Here is a 7,566-nt window from a genome sequence, read left to right on the forward strand (position 1 = left end):
TAACAAGAAACAAACAAACAAATATTTACAACGTGGAGTGATAAGACCAAAAAATAAAATTATGTACAACATTCAAGGGTAGTAACAAATAGTGGTTAACCATGCTGAAGATCTAAATTGGGGAGAATTCAGGTAAGGCTTCAGATACGGTGATGTTGATTTTGGGCACGGACGATAGCTATATGAAAGCCAGTGATAAAGGTGGGGCTGGGGAACGAGAGAATATTCTTCTAGGCACAGGAACCAGCCTGTGCAAAGCCTGGAAGTTGTGAAACGGCATTATGGGTACAAGAGTTGCAAGTAATTCACTACTGCTGATGCCAGTGCAAGTAGAATGGGGAGAGAAAATATTGACCAAAAGAAAAAAAAAACTGCAAGAAGCAAGAATCGATCCTGCAGCACCTTGTATGCCTTGCTGGAATTTGTCCATTCCATCATGGGAAGTGCTGGAGTTTTGAAGGGAATAATAATCAGATTAGAAAAGTCACTCTGTGGGGCAAAGTGAAGAAAGAATTGGGACAGAACCTGGAGTGTCACAAGCCCAACAGAAAGACAGATTGATAGGGTGACTTTTTTCTATCCCTCATGATGCCCTCTTTCCACCCACACCTTCCACCCCTCACCTCCTACTCCCAGTCCTCAGTGGACCACCATACACTGGGTTTTTATGTGGAAAGGGGCTTACTCATTTTTCTCTGTGGCTCTGGTTACAATGAAGACTAATTGGTGTAAATGTAACAGAAATACAAAAACAAAAATTTCTCTCATTTTAAAGAGCTTTATAATTATTATAGCATTTTCCCAAATATGCTCTAAGATCACTTCTATGAAGAGAGGGAAAATGTTCCATGGTCAAATGTTTGGAAAATTCTGGGTTAAACAAACTAGAAAATTTCCCCCTCTTGATTTTTGCAGTGCTCTTTTTTTTTTTTTTTTTTAAGATTTTATTTTTCCCTTTTTCTCCCCAAAGCCCCCCGTACATAGTTGTATATTTTTCGTTGGGGGTTCTTCTAGTTGTGGCATGTGGGACGCTGCCTCAGCATGGTCTGATGAGCAGTGCCATGTCTGCGCCCAGGATTTGAACCAACGAAACACTGGGCCGCCTGCAGCAGAGTGCGCGAACTTAACCACTCAGCCACGGGGCCAGCCCCTTTGCAGTGCTCTTAATAGGCTGATTTATATGTGGATCCCCAAGAGGGGGCAATTTTGTAAAATGTTTCCCTAATGTTTTTGACCTCAGAACCTTTTTCTGCAAATTATCACATTTTGGGAAATGTCGAGTTGAGTCGGAATTTTCTAATGAGATCGTGATCCCCCCTTGCAGGCATGTTTTGTGAGAGATCAGCACTCTTAAGGATGATTTAAAAGAAAATTTCTCCACTGAGTGGATGTTAGATTAAACTACTTCTTGAGTTGAAAGTCACTTTCAACTCAACATGCCATTATTCTGTGGCTATTGATGATTTCCTCATGCCTGAAATCTGAGGAAATCGTTAATATTTCATTTTATTATTGATTTTTTTAAAAGGGGAGGAAGATTTACCCATTAATTAAATGGTAAGCATAACTGGAAAATGATGATTGGCTTTCTTTTTCCCTCAACCAACATAAGGTCATTCACTCCCAGGATCAGACTACAAAAGCTTTCTTAGTTAAGAAACCCAATCTCTTCACCCCTGGAGAGTTACCCAGCTCCACTCCATGCCCAACTGTGTGACTTCTTTCAGACACGTGCCCGTGAGACTCATAGTAATTTAAGCTACTCCTGATTTTTTGTAGGGAAAATGAGAATCAAATATTTTACTGTCTCAAAGGAATGTTGTCATCAATAATGTGAGAAGGGCTGGAAGGGGACAAAGACAGTCGCTGTCTAAGGGCATGGTGGGAGGACATACCTGCTGTCACCAGAATAACCAGAGAGGCTATGTGGAACAGAATCATTTAGAACTGAGGATGAGGAGCAGGAAGAAAGGGCAGAAAGAAATCAAGGAAGAAAAATAATTTCTTAGCTGACTGAAGAACCTGCTGCTCTAACACAATTCCTGTCAGCCCAACAGAGGCTTCAGGCCTTGACCCTCTTCCCACTTAACTCGGATCTGAGTTACATAAATACCTCTGATTGGCAAAACCTAAATTACAAGCAGAGCCTTAAGAGACTTAAAAATGTGATGTTTAGCTTTCTAGACTCTGCTGTTCAGGAAGGCATACAAGAAGGACATTACAACGGACATAGAGAAGGCCAAAAAAACTACAGTATCTGTCACACCACACACAGATACAATACTTAGAGAAAGCAGGTATTTTTGAAAGGAAACAAAATACAAAATAGAGTCAAGTGGAGTTCAATGAGAAGATGTAATGTACTTCAGGAAGCTCCTGGTGGTCCACTTACCCTACCAGTCATTAATAGCCAGTCACACCTAAGTTGAATCTGAGTAAGGATGGAAGATATATAGCATACATCCTGCCACTTTTCCTTCCCAATCCTGTGGCAGACATTAATAATCAATCACATCACTTTTGTGCTAAACCTAGACTCAATTTCAGATTCCTTTTTAGAACAATGAATCAGGGAGCTAGTAACATCAATTAGAATTAACAGGCAAGTTGGAAATTGTCATCCTTCATTCACAGTCTTTATAATATTTTACTTTTAAAAATTTAGGAGTTTCTTGTCTGTCAGCTGTTACCACAAAAATGATATGCAAGATACAAACAAACAAACAAAAACTCTCCAAAATTCAGTGGTGTAAAGCAGCACTCATTTATTATTGTTAATGCATCTGCATGTTGACTGGGGTAGCCAGGGCAGCTCTGCCCCACATGTCCTTCATCCTCCTTGGAGCAATGGGCTAGTCCAGGCATGTTCTTCTCATGGTGATGACAGGCCACAAGAGGGGCTGTGGAAATGCATAGCTTAGGTTTGGAACTGGCACATTATCCCTTCTGCGTACATGCCATTAGTAAGAACAAATCACAAAGCTGAGCCCAAAGTTAAGGGGTAGGGAAATATGTTTCAGCCACAATGAGGCCATGACAAGGGTGTGGAAGCAAGGAGCAGTAAAGAATTGGGTACAATAATTCAATCGAACACAAGCCCTCATCAAGGATCATTGTCAGCTTCTGATAAAATTGAGTGAAATCTCTAATTTCCCTTGCCAACAACCTTAAAAAAACTTTGCCCTAGTTTGTAAGACATTGGCCCTTGCCAATGAAGAATGTAAATCCACATAGAAGTGCACTTTGAGATAAACATGAAATCTGCTGGTTTGGGAAGTGGTACCCTTGGAACTCTAAGCCAGCACATTGGAACTGTGGCAAGAGCGGTAGTCACATCAAAGTGGTCGAGCCAAGGGCCATAGGTATTGGGAGCAGCTCTGTTTGCTCCCAGCGAGGCACTCACCATAATGATACTGGCTCAGCACAAGGTTGACAGAAGGGAAGCCATATTGTAGAAAAGAAACCATGTTATAACTTGAAATGACTTCTGATTAACTAGCACAGACAGGCTCCATAGATTTTATGGCCCCTCCCAGCTGCGAGAAGATGATAACTTTGCTCTTTTGAGTTCTCTAGGAATGTGATGACTCCCGAGTAGAGAGCCTATGCTGATAGCCATCATCAATGACGACTGAAAGATCAGGGTTTAGGGCATTGTTCTGGTCTCTGATGCATATCCAGTAAAAAGAAGGACTATCAGGAACTAAGACTAGATATCTGTTCCTACCTGGAGACCAACTGCCTCCTCAACCTGGAGACCAGCCCCGTGTATAATTGGCCAGTAGTCTTTGTTCTGTAAGATGGTTCTTTTGGACATTAGTCGGCCATCTTCCGCCTTGCTAGCAAGCATAATGAAGAAACCCTTTCTTTCCTACCACCTTGCCTCTTGACGATTGGCATGTCTTGTGGTGGGCAGACGACCCACCTTGGGTGGTAACAATAATGTCAGAGGCATGTGGCAATAGTCACTTTCATTTGAAGGCACCAGTTTGCTCCATTACTTAGTGCTATTTATGAAGGAGATCAATATGTTTAAATTTGTGATTTTGATAGCCCTGAAAAGCAAATATAGCTTAATGGTAATAATAAGTACTAGAGTGTATATATATATATATATATATATATATATATATGGTGCTGTCAATTCTTGGTTTATTAATGGTATGACTAAAAGAATTGCTAAAAAAATGTTTTAACCATATAATATTAGGAAAATATGCCATTTTAACTATAAATCTTCACAACATGAAAAGCAACTGTATAATTCGATCTTATATATTGTATTTGGAATCACTGTTTTGGCACCAGTTAAAAGAAAAGTATGAATACATTTGCTGGATCCACCAATGCTATAAACGCCTTTGAATAATTTTTCTAGCAAAAAAGCTAAATTTCAAAACACTTGGTGTTCCCAATGCCTTTCAACACAGCTTACTCTTAGTACCTCCATTGAAGATTTTTCTTTCCTCTCTCTTCCCTCATGCTCACATCTATAATCACTAAAGATCATGAAGGGTGGGGAGGAGGGAGGGAAAAAATGTTGGTTTAAAAAACTAGATGGCGAATCCTTCTAAGAGAAAATGATCTTTTATTTATAACATCTTGATTGGCCTTGGTTGTAGAAAGATATCCCGTAAGAAGGGTGCAGGATGGGCCAGGAGTGAAGAGAAGAATTAAATTGCTCAATGTAATAAGGAAGAAGTTTTTGTGGAGAGGAGGCGGGGCAGTCTGAGAACGAAGTAGAAACTGAGGGAGGAGATAAAAGAAGATGGAGAGAGAGATCAGAGAACAGATGGCTATGCAGTAATCCAAAGTTGTGGGCATAGTTGATCTTGAAGCACAGGGATAGCTAATGTTCTATTTTAAATTGTTTGCTTGGCTCTGATGTAATATTACACAAACCTGACATCAACTTCCAAATCATCAGTAAAAGTCTACAATATATTTTGTAGAAATCAGAAAAAGGAACTGTTCCCTTTAGGTTAACCAAGAGCAAAGAGGAAGGAATATCCATGAGAAGTGAAAGAGAGAGAAGAATTTGGTGCAAGTGGAAAATGTGAGCAAGAGGAGACCAGGAGAAACGCAGACAGGGTTGCCGGATAAAATAAACGACACCCACTTAGATTTTAATTTCAGATAACAAAATTTTTTGGTATAAGTATATGTCAAATATACCCTGGGACATACTTATACTAAAAAAATTAGTGTTGTTATTTTCTAAATCTAGCAACCCTAAATGCAAGCCTCCTCACCCAATAATCTGAGGATCTATTGTAGCAAGCATCTGTTTCTCTTTTTAATTTGAGATGAGGTTTCAAACCAGTTTTATCTAAATTCATTAAACATCTTCCCCACCCTCCAGCAGACAGGAGGACCTGAGGAATTCCAGATAAGTGAATGATTCATTTACCTATTAATTTACCTTGTTACTAGCTAATAATCAGTACTAACCCAGTCTTCTATTTCCCATGTCTTTTGGTGTGGTCATGGCACTTTAAAATGGGGACTTTTAGGGGCCAGCCCCAGTGGCCCAGCGGGTAAGTTCAGCACGCTCCACTTCAGTAACCTAAGTTTGGTTCCCAAGCATGGACCTACTCCACTTGTCTGTCAGTGGCATGCTGTGGCAGTGGCTCACATACAAAAAAAATTTTACAAAGAGGAAGATTGGCAGCAGACATTAGCTCAGGGTGAATCTTCCTCAGCAAAAAATTAGTTAATTAATTAAATGGACACTTTAGTCCCAGTGACTGTTGCCTCCTGTGCTACAGAAAGGATAAAAAGTAAAGACTAGAAGTAGGCATTATGAACAGATTTTCTGTCTTTATGGACAGATTAGATACTCTGAACAACTCTCAGAATTGAATCAACTAAAATGCAGGATAAAACATTCCTTAAAATATTTTAAATGCATCACTGAGCTGGCACAGAGGAATCTTTAGAGTCTGAAAGTGAAATGAGAGTAGGAATTCTGAATGGTAAGCAAGTATGGAACTCTGCATGGAGGGTTTGTGCTAAATCCTGGAGGCATGTTTAGTAAAACTGCACAGTGCACAGTGGAAGGTAAATCCCAGATACCACTCAAGGGAGGGCATCAGACGGAATACCCCTCACAAAGCCGAGATGGCAAAAGGTTACACCCTCAAAACAAAAGTACTGAAAAACAAACCCCTCCACGCAGAAAGGGGGCGTCTGCCTCCACCTTGATGCTGAGAGGAAGGGGAAGAAATACTCCCTTTGCGATGTCATAAGCTCAGAGGGCTCCCATGGGTTCACAGCCTAAATTCACAGCAACTCTGTGGTTCAAAAATTCAAGCACAGAATTTAAAGTGGCCCCAGGGGACTTTCTGAAAAAGAATGATGGCCACAGTGTGGAGTTATTGAATCTCTCCCAAACTCATTCTGAAACCAAACCGAACAACCTAAAAATGCTGGCAAATGCTCACCACCAAAAGAAGACCCCACCCCGGGGGAAACCTGGGAAGCAGGCCTGAGAACAACTGGTGACACTGAAAGGAGCCCTCACAGGCTTCAAGTCTTGGTGCAAAAACTACACATGCAGATGGGCGAGGATCAACAATGTTACAGTAGTCTCAGCCCTTCGAGTCTCAGAGACATTCATTATGTTTCCCACCAGTGCCTCCCCCTGGCAAACCCACCAGAAGCCGGCTGGCACGGGAACCTGTGAAACAAGGCCTTAGGTGTCAGCTTCCTACACTACAGAGCAAAACAGGGGAGGCGCAAAGAATAGGGCCACAAGCAAACAGGCAAACGACCAGCACAGCCATGCTTTTCCTTATCACCGTGATCACGGCTGCACTTGTCAAGGAGTGACTGAGGAGCAGGGCCTCTGCCGACCTACACTGAACGTGGAAAGTTGTGTTAAGCCAACTGAGGTTTTGAAATTGTTGGTACTGCAGCACAGCCTACACTTACCTTGACAGGCACAGAAATTGGTATCAGAAGGGGACTCTGCTAATAACAAAAAGTTCTCAATAGGTTACACTGGCTTAGTGGGCAGTTGGTCAGCAGCAGGGAAACCAATCAGAGGCCAGAAGGGCAATTTGTTGTATACAGTGGTAAGCATTTGGTACAACTGTCACTACTGTGACCTGGAAGGCAGATCATATATCTAGTGAATTTATAACCCTAGGGGAAAAGTTCAGAAAACAAAATGTTAGTTTTATGCTTTGGTTACGACTGGCTGCATTCAACAAGGTGTCACAGGGAAGAAAGGAGCTCAGAGGAGATTTGACCAGTTTGTAGAACGGGGTGAAAGAGAAGAGAGTCCATGAATTCAGGGACCTGTTCAGGGCAGGAGGCAACCACCTCTCAAATCTAAACAGTGAAAGGTAACATTGAAGAAGCTTTGGCAAAACAAAGGCCAATTAAAACTCAGCTTTGGGGCAAGTATCTGGTCAAGGCATGGAGATCTGATTTCAGAGATTAATACCTTCAAAATGATAACAATGGCCGAGAGTAGAGGTTGAACTAGCAGTGTGGTAACCAATAAATCTTTTCATTGGGAAAGAGGCTCAGGGTAAAGACATTGTGTCCATCAGGGATTTG

This window comes from Equus quagga, chromosome 18 (assembly GCF_021613505.1).
Source record: "Equus quagga isolate Etosha38 chromosome 18, UCLA_HA_Equagga_1.0, whole genome shotgun sequence".
NCBI lineage: Eukaryota > Metazoa > Chordata > Mammalia > Perissodactyla > Equidae > Equus > Equus quagga.